Source organism: Zea mays, chromosome 1 (assembly GCF_902167145.1).
Source record: "Zea mays cultivar B73 chromosome 1, Zm-B73-REFERENCE-NAM-5.0, whole genome shotgun sequence".
Classification (NCBI taxonomy): Eukaryota; Viridiplantae; Streptophyta; class Magnoliopsida; order Poales; family Poaceae; genus Zea; species Zea mays.
In genome coordinates this window covers 161,058,809-161,078,275 of record NC_050096.1, presented here as the reverse complement: position 1 = coordinate 161,078,275, position 19,467 = coordinate 161,058,809, and the positions used below count along the sequence as shown (strand labels likewise).

The 19,467-nt window shown below is 41.9% G+C and overlaps 1 pseudogene; it reads right to left on the bottom strand.

The window, feature by feature from the left end:
• LOC109941460 (uncharacterized) overlaps window positions 1-6,753 on the bottom strand; it is a 30,505-nt pseudogene extending 23,752 nt beyond the window's left edge.
• Between the last annotated feature and the right edge of the window lie 12,714 nt (window positions 6,754-19,467).

The window sequence follows — 19,467 nt, the reverse complement described above, 5'->3', positions numbered from 1 at the left end:
AACTTAGAAAATTCATAACTTGATGAAATCTTAATGAAAAGCTGTCAAACCAATTTTGCTAGCTCTGGAATATTATGATCTATCATTTAAAATTATTGAACCATATGCTTTCTGTTCTAAATTTTAGAGCTTAAAATTAAAAACAGAAACCCCCTAAACCTTGTTTAATTAAGGAAAATTAGTTTTTCTTTTGTGCTGAGCTTAAGAAATTTTGTAGATGCTTATACCCTAATTAGACATTGTTTAAAAATAGTAGAATCCCCAGCATTAGAGATTATGATGTAGTTATTCATTTAAAGCCATGTTGTCCACAACTTAGAGAAAATCAGAAAAGCATTAGAAAATGTTGAACAGTGATTAGTAATATTTTTCCTAGTTTACTTATGCAACAAAGAACCTAGGAAAAATGCAGAGACCATTAATTAGGACCAATTTCTAATTAAGATGCTTTAATCAGCCTTATGTGGACTGAAAATCAATTATTAAAATTGCAAAACCATAACCAAAGTGGTTAACAAAAATCCAGTGAACTTATAACCACCAGAGCCCCACTACAAAAATACAGAGCACCCCAGCCTAACTTTTTAAGTAAGGAAAATAAATACAAAGTGGTAATAAGGCATTTTCCCAATAAATCATAAACAACCTCAAATAATGAGATAATGGGCAACCAAAAATTTGCTAAGTCCATGATGAGATAAACCACCAGAGAAAAATACAAACCCATGAAAAAGAAGTGAACCCATGCCTTTTGCTAGTAAGTTGTGAGAAAGGCCATTTAGCTCAAATAATGCAAACCACCCCTTCCCTTAGGCAAAAGGAAGCCAAACTCCAGAATGATTGCTCTTGCACAAAATACTAGCTAAGAAAAATAAGAACTCTGTTGTTTGATGTTTTTCAAACATAGTGGTAGTAGAAAGCACCCCTTTGGCTAGAAACCTTAAGAAAACCATAGGAAAAGAATTAAAAGGTATTAATGACTAGAAATTTGTATCAAGTCATGTTATGACACCTAAAAGCTAGCAAAAATAAGTTTTAAAGAATTACCCACTGTTAAATAATAGTTGTAGTTCAAAGTACCCCTTCTGCCTTAAGATTTGGCAATTTTGTCCAGAGAAAACCATTCACTTTCTGAACCCCAAATTTTGAGACAGAGAATCATACACCAGTAACAAGCCACTGTAATTTTTGCAGAATTTTTGGAATTCTATAAAAGCAACTTGTAGTTCAAACCTACTCCAAAACATTAAAGAGAATAAAAGAAAAGAGAAGAAGGAATAAACCTCATCCCATTAAAACTAACCCAATTTACCAAGTATACCACTAAAGGGTTTTACATAAGAAAGGTTAACTTGTTTAAATTCAAAAAGACCATACATCTTTAAGTTGTAAATTCTAAAGCACATATCATATCATGTATGTATCTTACGCATTGCATTCATTAGATTGTAATCTTGCCGACGGAGAGTACGTGCTCATCCCCGAGCAAGGACCTGTCCAAGAGGAGGACCAGGAGCAGGCTTCAGAGGCTGCTATTGAGGATCTCCCCGCAGCCCCAGCAATTGAAGGCAAGCCCCGGTTTTATGCATAACCATGTTAATATATGCTACTTTACTACACTTAATGCTTGTAGGACTGTAATGTGCACTTAAGTGTAGGAGTTGCTTGAAACCCCTAGTTGCATGAACTTAGGACTCCTTTTTGAGATGAATACTAGTATGCTAGGTCGAGTAGCTGCTTGCTAATCAGGATCTCGGTAGAAGTCGAGTGATTTTTCTAGCACTCGCGCGAGGTCAGGAATTGATTGTATTCATCTTGATAATGGGATATATGTTGGTCTATGGATTTGGATCCAGGGAGGATGCCTTGTCCATGAGACGGGAAAAATGAATTAAGGATTAATGTGTGGATACCTGAGTCAAGCTTTTGAATGTACTAAACACATGCCGGGAAAAATGGTAACCGGTAAACCTAGTACCTGAGTGAAGCCGGGCGCGGACTTTATCCCTCATGCGACCTGAGACAGGGTCTCCCATGCTAGCTATGGTGGGTACAAGTGCGGTCACTGCACGGCGGCAGCCGGGGTCAGTGGAGCATTGTATGCCAAGGCGGTGAGGCCTGGACGCGAACGGGGAATCGATGGGGACGGTTGTCATGTGCGGGGTCAGAGTGCCCTGACATGCCGTGTGTTTAGGTTTACCTTGCAAGGTTAAAACTCGATTCGAATCGTCTGCTTCTCGCAGCTAATGAGACTGCTTGATTCCTTGTACTGCATCGAGTAAGAAGTGAAATGTGGATTACATGAGATAACTTGTTGATTGAACTAATTGCTTGTTACCATGTATGCTTAGAAGGAGCCAATCTAGCTAAGTTAATGATGGTAGAAATTGAAAAGCTAAAAGTTGATTTTAGAAACAGCTAGTGCTTTTGGCAAACCAAACCCCTCAGCCAAACAGCTGCATAGTCTAGAGGTAGAGGAGTAGACTCCTCACACCGGTTAAGTCTAGCTGAGTATTAGTATACTCAGCCTTGCTTGTGGCACCATTTTTGCAGGTACCATGCAGGATGTAGTTGATGGTGTGACTTGGCCTACCACCCTGCCACCGGGTTGGACGGTCGAGTGGGATGTTGCTCCGGCAGGAGAGGAGCATGAGGAGTAGTGGGCTAGGCCTTGCCCATTTCCTCGTTACCGACGACATCGATTATCCGCTGCACTTTAATTTGTGAACTTTATTTGCTACTCCAAAAACTCCGATTTATGTAATAACTCCGTACTTAATTTGAGGTTTCCTGTTTTAATGTATTTCTTCTGTGACTCACCTTCGAGTGAGATTGTGGAATTTGATCCTGGTTAAGTGGCTCTATCAGACTAGATCTGAGGGACTGACGGGTTATTCCGATTTAAGTGTGTTACGGCCCCTGAGGCGTGACTTAGGCACTTAAGCTGGAATAATTCGGGTGGTTCTGCCACAATCACGACTTATGGGTAAAGTGTACAACCTCTTCTGAGTGTTAGAAACTGGTATATCGGTTGAGCTCACGGTTAAGAGCAGCCTTGGGATCCTCTTTGATTAGAAGAACTTTGGATACTTTTTATGATGATGATTAAGAATGTTGGTTATAAAATCTGATCTCTAGTATTTCCTCTTTTGAGGAAGTACTTTTGGGTAATAACTGGGTTTATTACTAAAAGTTGGCTCTACTAATAATAATGAATACTTGACTAACTTAAAAGCAACTGCTTGACCTCAACCCCTCATACAGCTAGTCCACTTTAGCCAAACGGGACATTTGCTGAGTACGTTGATGTGTACTCACCCTTGCTTTACAAACCACCCATCCCTAGGTTGTCCCCACTGTACTCAGTGCTCAGAAGGTGATGTTGGCAACATGGATGACTTCGAGGAGTTCCAGGAATATGACGAGTTCTAGTTCTTTCTTAGTGGCAAACCCCCAGCCAGTTGCCTATGTAGGCTTAGCATCTACGTTTCGTTTCTCCACACTTTGATATTTATGTTGAACAATGGTTATGTATTAGACTCTGTGGATGTCTTGGACATCTTGATGTAATAAAGTACCTTTCCGCTATTTATTTCGAGCATTGTGTAATGATGTCCAATTATGTAATCGTTGTGTACGTGAGTTTCTGATCCTGGCACGTACATGGTTCGCATTCGGTTTGCCTTCCAAAACCGGGTGTGACATCATCTATAGCATCAACATTAATATATCTACATCTAGTGCAAATAGAAACATGCTCAACAGTAGATGTAGAAGATTTGCATGTATTTAATTCTTCTATCTTAGATTTTAATCTAGCAATCTCATCTCTAAGACAGGAAATAGAATCATTGCAGACATTCAATTTTTCAATCTTAGAAACTAAACTAGCATTTTTATTTCTAAGACTAGAAATTGAATCATGACAAATGCTAAGCTCTTTAGTTAAGTTTTCACATTTTTCTACTTCCTGAGCATAAGCATTTTTCAGTTTAACAAATTTTTTGTTCTCTTTAATTAGGAAGTCCTCTTGGCTATCCAAGAGTTCATCCTTCTCATTAATTGCTTCTATTAATTCATTTAATTTTTTATTTTGGTCCATGCTAAGGTTGGCAAAGAGAGACATTAAATTATCTTCACTATCACTAGAGCTACCCTCATCACTAGATTTTGTATATTTGGGGGTGGCTCTAGAGTGTACCTTCTTCTTCTTGTCGTCCTTAGCCATGAGACACACTTGTGGCTGACGTTGGGGAAAAGGAGGCCCTTGTTGACGGCGATGTTGGTAGCATCCTCGTCGGAGGAGGAGTCGGTGGAGCTCTCGTCGGAGTCCCATTCCCGACATATGTGGGCATCGCCACCCTTCTTCTTGTAGTATCTCTTCTTCTCCTTCTTCTTCCCTTTCTTGTCGTCGTCCCTGTCACTTCCACTAGAAATAGGACATTTAGCGATAAAGTGACCGGACTTACCACACCGACAGCATACCTTCTTGGAGCAGGACTTGTAATCTTTCCGCCTCCTTTGTTTGAGGATTTGGTGGAAGCTCTTGATGATGAGCGCCATTTCCTCGTTGTTGAGCTTGGAGGCGTCGATTGGAAGCCTACTCGATGTAGACTCCTCCTTCTCTTCCATTGCTTTGAATGCGATGGGTTGCACCTCGGGTGTAGAGGTGGTGCCTTGCTCTAAGTTGACAATATGTTTGGAGTCTTTGATCATAAGTTCAAAGCTCCCAAACTTGCCAATCACTTCCCCGGGAGACATTTGTTTATATCTAGGGTCTCCACGGATTAGTTGCACTTGAGTGGGATTACGAAAAACAAGTGATCTAAGAATAACCTTAACCATTTCATGGTCATCCCACTTGGTGCTCCCGAGGTTGCGCACTTGGTTGACCATCCTCTTGAGCCAGTTGTACATGGCTTGCGGCTCTTCTCCTTTGATGAGAACGAATCGACCGAGCTCCCCCTCGATTGTCTCGCGCTTGGTGATCTTGGTCACCTCTTCCCCTTCGTGCGCGGTTTTGAGGACGTCCCAAATTTCTTTGGCGCTCTTTAACCCTTGCACCTTGTTATACTCCTCTTGACATAGAGAGGCGAGGAGTATAGAAGTTGCTTGGGAGTTAAAGTGCCGTATTTGGGCGGTCTTGTCCGAGTTGTAGTCTTTGTCCCCCACCTATGGTACCTGCGCTCCAAATTCAACTATGTCCCATATGCTTTCGTGGAGTGAGGTTAGATGATGCCTCATTTTATCACTCCACATACAATAATCTTCACCATCAAAATATGGTGGTTTGCCTAGGGGAACATAAAGTAATGGAGCACGCTTTAAAATACGAGGATAGCATAGGGGCATCTTACTATACTTCTTGCGCTCATGGCGCTTAGAAGCGACGAACGAGTCGGAGCTTGATGTGGAGGGTGACGATGAGTCGGTCTCGTAGTAGACCACCTTCTTCATATTCTTCTTCTTGTCACCTCTCCGATGCGACTTGATGGAGGAAGAGGATTCTTCCTTGTGTTTGTTGCTGGACTCCCTTGAGAGAGTCCTCCCCGAGCTTGCGGATTTGTCGCCGGTCATTATCTCCCTCTTGGCGTGATCTCCCGACATTACTTCGAGTTGTTAGACTCTAATGAAGCACCGGGCTCCGATACTAATTGAAAGTCGCCTAGAGGGGGTGAATAGGCAAAACCTGAAATTTATAACTTTAAACAAGCACTAAGGTCGGCGGTTAGCGTTAGAATTTAATTCAAGTCAAAAAGAGAGGGAAAAATCAACCAAGAAATAAGGCGAGTGAACACGGTGATTTGTTTTACCGAGGTTCAGTTCCAAAGAACCTAGTCCCCTTGAGAAGGTCACAAAGACCAGGTCAATTTCAACCCTTTCCCTCTCTCAAACAGTCACTTAGACCGAGTGAGCCTTCTTCCTTAATCTCACGGGTCACTAAGACCCCGCAAGGACCACCACACACTTGGTGTCTCTTGCCTCGATTACAAAGTACTTGAGAATAAGAGAAAGAAAAGAAAAAGGCCAAGCCAAGCAACAAGAGCAACAAAAGAACACAAGAACACCCTCTCACAAGTCCCTAATGGAATTGAGTTGAATTGGAGGCTTTGGAGAGGATCAAATCTATTTGATGTATCTTGGAGTGGAGTCTTTTGCTCTTGTATTGAATACATTGTTTGGAATGCTTGGAAGGATATGAATGAGGTGGTTGGGGTATTTATAGCCCCCAACCACTTCCATAGCCATTGGGGAGGCTGTTGGCGATGGGCGCATTGGACAGTCCGGTACGCCACTAGACAGGTACTGTGCCCTGTTCGATGCGCCGCCATGTCACCCAACCGTTAGGGTTTGGAGCAAAGTCGACCGTTGGAGCTTTGTCTTCTTGCGGCACCAGACAGTTTAGTGCCCTCTGACTTCGTGGCTCTAACTTCTGCCGCGGCACTGTTCACGTGGCAGGTACTTTTGCAGTTGATCGTTGCGCGCAGATAGCCGTTGCCCGCTGGCTCACTGGACAGTCCGGTGGCACACCGCACAGTCTGATGAATTATAGCGGAGCGCGCCTGCATTTTCCTGAGAGTGGCTGGTTGACCCCTATACGGTTCTGGTGCACCGAACATTGTCCGGTGGCACACCGGACAGTCCGGTGCGCCAGTCCACAGCACACTCAAGTTCCTTTTGCTCCTTTTGAATTGGGTCCCTAACTTGAATATTTTATTGGTTTGTGTTGAACCTTATGCACCTTTAATACATGAATTCTAGACAAACTAGTTAGTCCATGTGTTTGTGTTGACGATCAACCACCAAAAAAAATTATAGAAAAAGGTTAACCCTATTTCCCTTTCATCATAAATAAATGTCAGGGATACAAATGTACTTTTACCCGGGCTACGTCCCGTGCCTATAAATAGATGAACAATAGCACCATACTGTTCACGCTGAATTGTAATCACTCTTTCACGTCTTCACCTTCGAGCAAGCCGAAGTTATCTACGCAATATTAATACTGTTAATATTCATACATGTTTTATGGAATGCAAATATGAATAAATTAATAAGATGCAGTTACTGTTTTCATCCTTTTGCATTTCTATTCACATGTTAAATGATGAAGGTATGTCCTTCTTGACCTTCGTCTGATGAGCATTATACCCATGTGGAAATAATGCTTCAGAAGATGAAGGTCCGTAATAATTAACAATTTTGTTGCCTTGTTCTTGACCTACAACATTTGAGAACAAGTGACCAACAAGTGTATATATTTATATATTTATTTTTATTTACATAGTATTTTCTTTCTCCTCTTTTCTTTGTTATTTCCCATTTCTAAATTTTCAAATTAGGTATTAAATCTCCAATTTGGATATTAACTTATTTCGGTCACTATGGTTAATATTATTATTAGATGCACAACCAAATAACTCCAACATGATGCACAAGTTATTTATGTGTCATTTGTTATTTATTCACTTCTAAATGTGGTTATTCACATGTTCAAATAAATAGAGGCAAATCATATAAGGAAATTATCTCCTTTCTTACTCTTTACAACTTGGGTATTACAAATCCTACCCCCTTAAAAAATCTTGTCCTCGAGATTAGGAAGGACTTGGAAAGAGGTGGGGAAAGTAGCCTCATCTTCACCATGGTGACTCCACTATACTTTGCACATTGTTATCACTTTATTCCTTGTAACCTAAGTCAAAGTGTCTATGATCTTGATAGGATACTCCATGTAAGTTAGATCACCTTGAACACTGAGTTCTTCCATTGGTAACTGTTCATCGAGGACACAGAGACACTTCTTGAGTTGAGATACGTGGAATACATCGTGTACATCAGACAGATGATCAGGTAGCTCAAGTTGGTAGGCCATCTCCCCAACTCGCCTAAAAATTCTGAATGGTCCAATAAAGCGAGGGGATAACTTGCCTTTAACTTTGAATCGTCTCATCCCACGAATTGGTGACACCTTGAGGTACACGTGATCACCCTCTTCGAATTCCAATGGTCTTCTTCGATTATCAACACAGCTCTTCTGCCGAGTTTGTGCTACCCTCAAGTTCTCCCGGATCATACACACTTGTTCTTCTACCTCTTGAATAATTTTAGGCCCATAGAACTGCCTTTCTCCAGTCTGATCCCAATATAGAGGACTACACTTTCTGCCATATAAAGCTTCAAATGGTGACATCTTCAAACTGGCCTGGTAACTATTATTATAAGAGAACTCAACATATGGTAGACTCTTGTCCCAACTGCCTCCATGCTTAAGGGCACAAGCTCTTAGCATATCTTCCAGTACTTGGTTAGTTCTCTCAGTTTGGCCATCAGTTTGAGGATGACAAGACGAAATGAAGTTCAACTTTGTACCCATGTTCTCATGAAGGCTCTTCCAAAACCTTGAGGTGAATTGGGATCCACGATCAGAAAAAATCTTCTTCGGTACACCGTGTAAACACACAATTCGAGCCATGTATAACTCTGCCAGCTGAGAACCTTTGTAAGTAGTATTGACCGGAATGAAGTGAGCCACTTTGGTCAATCTGTCTGTAACACCCCTGGTGTTACTGTCACTAAAACTTGAGCATAACATCATAAGCATTGGCATTTCATATGTTTGACACACCTAGAGTGCATTCACTAGGCAAAATTTCAAACAAGTTGTATTGATATGACCTTTTGCAAATAAAACCCTGGAGTAGGGTACTTAACCCTAAATGTGGTTTAGAAGGGTAAAACAAAATCCAAAAAGAGAAAACCCTAAAGCTTAAGTGAAATAGTCATAAAATGTTACTAAGAATGGACCCACATTACATTCACACCCCTGAAATACCAAAAACCCTAAAAAGGAACCCTGGAAAACCCTAAACCTAAACCGTAGGGGGCTAAGTGCAAAATCAGTGCACTTCTGGACTAAAGTGTAAAAACCATGATAATAAGGTGTCCTTAGTCATATGGTTCACAATCATGAAGATTTACAAGCTAAACCCTGAATTTTGGACCTATTTGCAAAAAGACCCTATTGGTGTTCTAAAGGCTAAGTCTGAAATTCAGTATTTGAGCTCATCTTTGAGGCTTTGTAACTTTCAAATTATAAGGTTTTTGCCCTAGGTCACCACATCAATTTTATAGACCTATTATAGGAGAGCAACTTTGATGCAGACATTATCTTTGGTTGTTATGCAAGAATTGGAGAAAAGCAAGCCCAAAGTTGCTCTATCAGAACTGGGTTAGATAACTGAAACTGAACCCTAGATCAGAAATGGTCACAGTGAGATGAGGCTAAATTTGATGCGCCATATCTTTGAATCCACTCGGTTTTGACCCAAATATCCTGTAGAAGGTTTGAAGGCTGTTGAATCAAGAACAAACTTTATTAAGGGAGATTGCTCTGTTCTTAACAAAAATCCAGAGTTAAAGATGGAAGAAGGTGGTCGGTTCAGACAAAAACCGAAGATCGAGCGCTGCAAATATCTGATGAAGCGATAAGAACAGGGGCACTGTTGAAATGGATGAACTTGCGCGATCCAGTGCTAGGGATTGATCCAGGGTGGATAGCCTCAAACGTGGCATGATTTCGCGAACCCGGTCGACCGTGGCCGGAGATAGTCACGGCGGCCACCGTGACTCAGCCAGTTTTGCCATGGTGTCATCCATGCCCTGATTCTACCTCACTGTATCTCTTCCTTATGTGTAAGCTTGCGCTAACAAGGTTATACGTGGCCATGAAGTGATCGCCGGACCGCCGCGGCTATAAATAGCCCTGTGGTCCATGGCGAGGTATGAACATCACACACACAATGAGTTGAATCGAAGCCAAATTCACGCTGCCTCTTCCTCCTCCTCTCAAATTGATTGTGCACGGTAAAACTAGAGTCCCTTGTGGCTGTATAGCCCCAAGCTCTGCCCTCAATTTCACCCGAGCACGCCACGACGCCGTTTTCCCCCAAATCGGTCAGCCGCGCCGCCGAGAACAGCTCGTCCGTGGCCAGCCCGCTCTGGTAAGATTCTATCCAATTAAAGCGTTGTTTTAGTAGCTCTGCATGCTTGTGAAGCTTGTCGTGGCAACCGTTAGCTCAATTCGGCCATGGTTAAGCGAGAACGCGAGCTCGTGATCACGGTCTCCGCCGTGCACATGGCCAGACCATTCCCAAAGTATTCAAGCTAAGATTAGTGAGTGTTTTCCTGAGTCACCTTAGGTCGGTTATGCCTCCCCGATAGCTAGACTTGGCAGCCATCGCCGGCCATGGCCAGTACAGGCCGCATCAGGGATGAACGGTGAGCGCGCCGCGGTCAGGGAGCTTGTTGGAGAAGAAAAGAAAGTCCAGGGACCTTTGCGTAACTGTCAGATAGAGGATAAATAGTGGCTGGGGATTCTTAACAAAATTTTTCATACAGCGAGGGCCTCTGTGCAAATTAACCCGTGCGCGCGCAGGCGCGCGTGGGCGCGTCCCTGTTCCTGTGCAAGGTGGGCCGTTTGGGCTGCTTTCGGCCCAGTACTGTTCACGTTTTCTCTTTTCTTTTTCTGTGAAACTTTGGAAATTTGTAGAAAAATGTAGAAAAATGGTAAAAATGTTAAACCAATTTTGCTAGATTTCTAATTTTTCATAGAATTTAATAAAAATAGTTTCATGATTTTTAGATCAAATAGGGAATTTTGGAGCATTTAAAATAGCCTAAAACCTTGCTTCTGGATTTTAGAAAATCAATAATAATTCCAAAAATTTCCAAACTTTTTAGATGACCCTTATATAATATTTAGAAGCCTTGGGTAGAGTTTGGTATGATTTGGATCTTATCGGATACTTAGAACCCAAAACCCTACCCCCTGCCCTGTGAACTTCAATATTGACTCTAGAAACCCTAGTTCCCTGAAGGACCGTGAAGGAAAATTGTATTCAAGACTTTAGATAACCAATTTCTATTGTTTTTGCATCTTCATGAGCACTACATGAACATTCATTATTATACTTGGCTATATATAGCAAACGAAGAAGAAGTTGAAGTTGAAGAAGAAAGGACACCACCACCACCACCTGAGGAACATCAGGCAGGCAGCTGTTTTTATTTTGACATCTGCGGGTCCGAGCCTAATTCAGCAGTAAAACAAGGCAAGCCCCAGTGCATGCAACCCCTTGTGTTTTTAAATAATTTTTGCACACTTTAAGTCAAGTGAAATGTGCATTAGGTTTATAGGAGTTGCTTGGAAACCCTTTGATGCATTGCCTTCCTTGATATCCATACCTTTATAGATACTTCTGGTGAAGTATCAAAACATGATTTACAAAAATGCTTAGCCGTGCTCAGATCTTGTGGATAGATGTTGTCTTTTGCATTAAGGCCTAGCTCAGGGGTTATCCTAAGGAAAGATGGCTTCTACCAGCAAGAATATTTTCATTGAGAGCGTGGTGGGATCTTACTACAAAGTTCCCTTTGATGCTCTTTTCATCCTAAGGAATACAAACAATCCTAAGGGTGGAAGTACTTGAATCGGGACTTGGGCTAGGAACAGGTGATGTTCTACCCAGGTTGATTAAGGATTGGATGCGTATGTAGGCTTGCTGATCAAGGACTATCTTAACTGGCCACATGCCCTAGAAATGGGACAGGGTAAGCTTTGCCTCGGGTAGACTAATACCAGAATAAGATAACACGCAATGGGCGTGGAGAGATGGCGAGAGTAGCGTGTACCCTCCGTGGCAAGAGGCTGGACGGTGGTGTATCTGTGCTCTCGGTTGGCGTGAATCTGATCTGGTCTTAAGAACCCCAGTGGCGAGTTGACATATGCAAGGGTTGAGTGCTACATATGTCGTGTGGTTAGAGATCCTCAGCTGAGTAAATCGATTCGGATCGCCGTTATATCCCCGGACAGTGGAGACTTGATCACTGCCCTACAACCTAAGTCAGGATGTGAACCTCATGAATAAAAATGATGTTGTATTGATGAGATGGTGAAATTAGACTAGATGCAAACAAGGTCTATTAATACTTAATCTAGCATTAAAATGTTGAAAGTAAGGACTCACTTTAGTAAGCTATTTCTGCAAAAGTATCTAAGTTGATTCTTGCTAAAGCCTCTCCTTGATTCCCAAATCCAGCATATCCTTGAGAGTCTTTCACTTTGTCGGGTTAGTCTTGTGAAAGTACACTTCGTACTCAGGGCTTTGTCCCATGTTGTTTTAGGTGAAGAAGCGACAAACTTTTGTTGCTTCTGTTCAAAGGTGGTACCCAAAGAGGAGAACCAAGACTAGAGCTGCGGGAGGGAAGGCCCTCCGTTAAAACTTTTTACTGTCTATTTGGGGAGAAGTTTTTGCCCCCATGGTATGTAATAATAATACTCAGCACTCATATAGTATGTTCTAGTCTGTAAATATTAAACACTATCTTACTTTTCAATAAAAGTAAATTATTGTAACTGCTTCCGCATTTCCGTATCTCCGATGAATTGTAATGTTTGCGTGACGGGTGAAACGCTCTTGGGAAAGGAAAAGAAATTCAGATAACAAACTTGTCAAGTGGTCAGGTGCACCTGCAGGGTTGTCTGAGGTCCGTTGGACAAGGACAACTGTAGGTGGGCCTAATTACTTGGGAGGTTCCGTCACAGCTGGTATCAGAGCGAAGCCCATCTCTGCAGATATTATGAGACATCTTCAAAAAAGGAATTTTCCAAGACTTATCTAGAAAATTTCTTCCCTTCTTACCTAAGTATCTCTGAAGAGTTTATTTTAAAGACCAGGTAGTAAGAGTGCAACGTATAGAAGGTGTGAATCAACTAAGGTTGATTCTGTAATTACACTTGCATCATGCTAAAAACTATACTATTAAGATTTCCCCCTTAGAGAAATGTTGCCACGCACCAGAAAGACCGCGCGCAAATCTACTGGACCCATTGGCGTACCCCGCCATCAACTTGCTCCAAGACATGAAGAAAGTTATGCCTGATCATCTTCTTTATTTGATGCCTTTGAATTCCCCATACTTATCTAAGGCATACCAACTTAACCTTGTGATTGTTTTCCCTACGTATCTAATCAGATACTAATCCTTGACCTTGTGATCTCTACGATGGGTATAGAAATATGCTTGGGGCTGAATTAACAGTCTCCCATCGTACTTCTTTCATCAAGTTTAGGTTATGGCCATGCCTTGTTCATTTTGTCGGACCATGATCTATTTGGCTCTCTACTTGTAACCATCTTTACTGGTGGAGTATCTCTTTGTATATTGTCACCCTTGCCCAATCCATTAGTGTCACGCGAGATTTCTTATTGGTTACGTCCGGCAATGGTGTTATGACTAAAACCGATGGCACCGCGATGAAACTGAGGGCCTCCTGTGGATGCACACACATGGTTGCGCTACTTGGCACCCGCTGGTATCACCATTAATAGTCATAATCCATTATTAGACTATATCGATATGTTATCTTTGCGCAAATTGTTCTTACCACGTGAGATTCATTATTGGTGCCAGTTTTGTAATGGTGTCATGGTTAAGAACTTATGGTACTGCGGTGAAACTGAGAGCCTCCTATGAATGTGCACACAAGATTTTGCTGCTTGGCGCATGCCGGTATCGAGGTCTCTAGTCATGATCCATTATGGAATTACACTGATGTGTTATCTTCCATTGACCTTTCCTTGAAACAATTTCTATGTTGTTTGTGAAGAGATCAAGCAACATCTATCATTTCCGTTGGATCAAAAGGGCATACCACTTTCATGTGTGGTCTTATTTCTTTTGATCTTGGTAGTGACTACTCATACAAGTTCCCTTTACATCCTTTGTGTAAAGGTGAAGCCTTGGAGCTTTTTAGTGTTGGAAAACAACTGATTAGCTCTCAAAATAGAGATCTGCTTCCCCTGCTGCTGAAATGCAGGAGTTTGTACATTCGCTCTCTTATTTAACCCATGTATTCCCTAACCAAGTGGATAATTCATCTCGCATGAGGAAACAGATGAACAACTTGACCAAATAGATTTTTACCCACATACATACTCTCTTATTAACAAAGAGTGAACTCTCAACCCATGGCTTACCAATGGTACTGAGAGGATTTGCTTAATGTCAAAAGTAGTTCAACAAGTTGGTTTTGACTAACTTGTAACTACCCAATGAACAAAGGCTGAGTTTAGATATCGTTTTATCGAGTTGTCTAAACTCACTTTGGTTCAACCCACCCTAAAGAAAGTACTTACCAAAATCAAATTAAGTCGACCAGTAACCACCTAATTATCGCTCTAGTCGCGCCTCGACCGCCTCACACGTGCTTTTCCTACGTGTGTGATCATGCCGATCCATGACTAGTGCTGGATAAAATGGACTGGTTGCAAAGTCCGCATCTACAGATCCCTCCGCTGGTAATTTTCTTGAATCTATATCACCTTTCGTGGACTTGGATTCCCTGGCTAACACGAGTTGACCGTGATGTTATTCGACATTCACACCCGTCTCGTGTGCTATGAACTTACTGTAACCACTTGTTGGTAAACCACTTTCTGTGTGTTTTATCCAAGATGGTGCATCTGATTCTGTTTGGGTAAAATTGCGTAATTGTCGCTCGCCCAACAGACTCAGATAGTACAGTGCCATCAGAAGAAGCAAATTGCACACATGGAACCTTATGTGTTCTTCTGGCTGACATCGTCTCTATTGGTGGACAAAGATAAAGATTGAAATCGCATGCTATGTGGCGAGATGTGACACTTGTAGACGTGTCAAGGCCATACACATGAAAGCTGCTGGGCCATTGCAATCGTTACCTATTCCAACATGGAAATGAGAGGATATTAGTATGGACTTTATTGTGGGATTGCCCAGGACCACTAAAGGGTATGATTCTATCTGGGTTATCATTGATCGACTTATAAAGATCGCCCACTTCCTTCCGGTCAGGGTAAAATATACAGTGGCCACGTATGTAGAATTATACATTGCCCGTATTCTCATTTTGCACGGTATTCCGAAGACTATAGTGTCGGATCGTGGACCTCAATTTGTAGCCAAGTTTTGGGAAGCACTTCACAAATCCTTGGGTACTAAGTTGCTCCATAGTTCGGCCTATCATCCGCAAACCAGTGGGCAAACTGAGAGGGTAAATCAAATACTTGAAGATATGTTACGGGCTTGTGCTTTGGAATTCCCACAAAAATGGGATGATTGTTTACCATTAGCGAAGTTCTCATATAATAATAGCTATCAAGAAAGCATTAAGATGGCACCCTTCGAAGCTTTATATGGACGACGATGTCGTACTCCGTTAAACTGGTCTGAACTAGGTGAAAGAAATTTCATCAGGCCTGATATGGTAAAAGAGACAAAAGAGAAGGTTCAACGAATAATTCATAATTTGAAGAAAGCTCAAGCTCGTCAGAAGAGTTACGCAGACACACACCGGATACCCTTGTACTTTCCAGTTGGAGACTATGTCTACCTGAAAGTTTCACCAATGAAGGGTATATCACGTTTCGAGGTAAAAGGGAAGCTTGCACCCCGGTATATTGGTCCTTTTCCTATACTTGAACAATGTGGACCAGTGGCATACCGACTTCAACTACCCAAAACCTTGTCTGCTGTACATAATGTGTTCCACGTGTCTCAGTTGAAGAAGTGTCTTCGGGTTCCAGATCGAACTATCGAAGTAACAGATGTTGTCCTAGAGCCAGACTTGACATATTCAGAACACCCTATTCGAGTCTTGGATCAAAAGGACAAGGTTACCCGGAGAAAAACTCTCAGGTTTTACAAGATACAGTGGAACCAGCATTCAGAAAGTGAGGCTACATGGGAAACTCAGGACTTTTTAGAAAGGAATTTCCCAGGCTTTTTAGCCTCATGTAATTTGTAAAGTGTATACAATTGTTGTAATAAAGGAGTAAGCCCCAAACCACCTCTGCCTTGTACCATGAATAAAGAATTAAAGACATGTCATGTTTCCTTTTCCATTACTTGCCCTAGGACTTTTAATCTCGGGACGAGATTCTTTTATGGGGGGAAGGATGTAACACCCCTGGTGTTATTGTCACTAAAACTTGAGCATAACATCATAAGCATTGGCATTTCATATGTTTGACACACCTAGAGTGCATTCACTAGGCAAAATTTCAAACAAGTTGTATTGATATGACCTTTTGCAAATAAAACCCTGGAGTAGGGTACTTAACCCTAAATGGGGTTTAGAAGGGTAAAACAAAATCCAAAAAGAGAAAACCCTAAAGCTTAAGTGAAATAGTCATAAAATGTTACTAAGAATGGACCCACATTACATTCACACCCCTGAAATACCAAAAACCCTAAAAAGGAACCTTGGAAAACCCTAACGCCCCGTTTGGATCACTGGAATTGAATTCCATTCTAATAATAGTAATTTAGGCATATATCAATTAAGCTAATTCACTTTTATACAAAATATATTTGTATACTATTATTAGCAAGATGTCCTAAATATTTATGTGCTACATTTTTACTATAGAGGAGTAGAACAAAGAGTGCCATGTAAGTTATAGATTAGAAACAAATTCTAATCATGCATAAAATCATTTCCTATCCTCCACCCTATGAATTTGAGATAGGCTTATATCTGAACTTTGGAAAGTGGTGGAATGCCAAATTCCAAACTAAATAAGTTACTTTATTAAGTGAATTCCAATTCCTTTAAAATGAAGGGATCCAAACGCCCCGTAAACCTAAACCGTAGGGGCTAAGTGCAAAATCAGTGCACTTTTGGACTAAAGTGTAAAAACCATGATAATAAGGTGTCCTTAGCCATATGGTTCACAATCATGAAGATTTACAAGCTAAACCCTAAATTTTGGACCTATTTGCAAAAAGACCCTATTGGTGTTCTAAAGGCTAAGTCTGAAATTCAGTATTTGAGCTCATCTTTGAGGCTTTGTAACTTTCAAATTATAAGGTTTTTGCCCTAGGTCACCACATCAATTTTGTAGACCTATTATAGGAGAGCAACTTTGATGCAGACATCCTCTTTGGTTGTTATGCAAGAATTGGAGAAAAGCAAGCCCAAAGTTGCTCTATCAGAACTAGGTTAGATAACTGAAACTGAACCCTAGATCAGAAATGGTCACAGTGAGATGAGGCTAAATTTGATGCGCCATATATTTGAATCCACTCGGTTTTGACCCCAATATCCTGTAGAAGGTTTGAAGGCTGTTAAATCAAGAACAAACTTTATTAAGGGAGATTGCTCTGTTATTAACAAAAATCCAGAGTTAAAGATGGAAGAAGGTGGTCGGTTCAGACAAAAACCGAAGATCGAGCGCTGCAAATATCTGATGGAGCGATAAGAACAGGGGCACTGCTGAAATGGATGAACTTGCGCAATACAGTGCTGGGGATTGATCTGGGGTGGATAGCCTCGAACGTGGCATGATTTCGCGAACCCGGTCGACTGTGGCCGGAGATAATCACCGGCGACCACCGTGACTCAGCCAGTTTTGCCACGGTGTCATCCATGCCCCGATTCTACCTCACTGTATCTTTTCCTTACATGTAAGCTTGCGCTGACAAGGTTATCCGTGGCCATGAAGTGATCGCCGGACCGCCGTAGCTATAAATAGCCCTGTGGTCCACGGCGAGGTATGAACATCACACACACAGTGAGTTGAATCGAAGCCAAATTCGCGCTGCCTCTGCCCCCTCCTCTCAAATTGATTGTGCACAGTAAAACTAGAGTCCCTTGCGGTCGTATAGCCCCAAGCTCCGCCCTCAATTTCAGCCGAGCACGCCACGACGCTGTTTTCCCCCAAATCGGTCAGTCGCGCCGCCGAGAACAGCTCATCCGTGGCCAGCCCGCTCTGGTAAGACTCTGTCCAATTCAAGCGTTGTTTTAGTATCTCTGCATGCTTGTGAAGCTTGTCGTGGCAACCTTTAGCTCAATTCGGCCATGGTTAAGCGGGAACACGAGCTCGTGATCACGGTCTCCGCCGTGCACATGGCCAGACCATTCCCAAAGTATTCAAGCTAAGATTAGTGAGTGTTCCTGAGTCACCTTAGGTCGGTTATGCCTCCCCGATAGCTAGACTTGGCAGCCATCGCCGGCCATGGCCAGTACAGGCCGCGTCGGGGAAGAACGGCGAGCGCGCCGCGGTCAGGGAGCTTGTTGGAGAAGAAAAGAAAGTCTAGGGACCTTTGCGTAACTGTCAGAGAGAGGATAAATAGTGGCTGGGGATTCTTAACAAATTTTTTCATACAGCGAGGGCCTCTATGCAAATTAACCAGTGCGCGCGCGGGCGCGCATGGGCGCGTCCCTGTTCCAGTGCAAGCTGGACCGTTTGGGCTGCTTTCGGCCCAGTACTGTTCACGTTTTTCTCTTTTCTTTTTTTGTGAAACTTTGGAAATCTGTAGAAAATTGTAGAAAAATGGTAAAAATGTCAAACCAATTTTGCTAGATTTCTAATTTTCCATAGAATTTAATAAAAATAGTTTCATGATTTTTAGATCAAATAGGGAATTTTGGAGCATTTAAAATAGCCTAAAACCTTGCTTCTTGATTATTAGAAAATCAATAATAATTCCAAAAATCCCCAAACTTTTTAGATGACCCTTATATAATATTTAGAAGCCTTGGGTAGAGTTTGGTATGATTTGGACCTTGTCTGATACTTAGAACCCAAAACCCTACCCCCTGCCCTATGAACTTCAATATTGACTCTAGAAACCCTAGTTCCCTGAAGGACCGTGAAGGAAAATTGTATTCAAGACTTTAGATAACCAATTTCTATTGTTTTTGCATCTTCATGAGCACTACATGAGCATTCATTATTATACTTGGCTATATATAGCAAACGAAGAAGAAGTTGAAGTTGAAGAAGAAAGGACACCACCACCACCACCTGAGGAACATCAGGCAAGCAGCTGTTTTTATTTTGACATCTGCAGGTCCGAGCCTGATTCACCAGTAAAACAAGGCAAGCCCCGGTGCATGCAACCCCTTCCTTGTGTTTTTAAATAATTTTTGCACACTTTAAGTCTAGTGAAATGTGCATTAGGTTTATAGGAGTTTCTTGGAAACCCTTTGATGCATTGCCTTCCTTGATATCCATACCTTTATAGATACTTCTGGTGAATTATCAAAACATGATTTACAAAAATGCTTAGCCCTGCTCAGATCTTGTGGATAGAGGTTGTCTTTTGCAATAAGGCCTAGCTCAGGGGTTATCCTGAGCAAAGATGGCTTCTACCTGCAAGAATATTTTCATTGAGAGCGTGGTGGGATCGTACTGCAAAGTTCCCTTTGATGCTCTTTTCATCCGAAGGAATACAAACAATCCTAAGGGTGGAAGTACTTAAATTGGGACTTGGGCTAGGAACAGGTGATGTTCTACCCAGGTTGATTAAGGATTGGATGTGTATGTAGGCTTGCTGATCAAGGACTATCTTAACTGGCCACATGCCCTGGAAATGGGACAGGGTAAGCTTTGCCTCGGGTAGACTAATACCAGAATA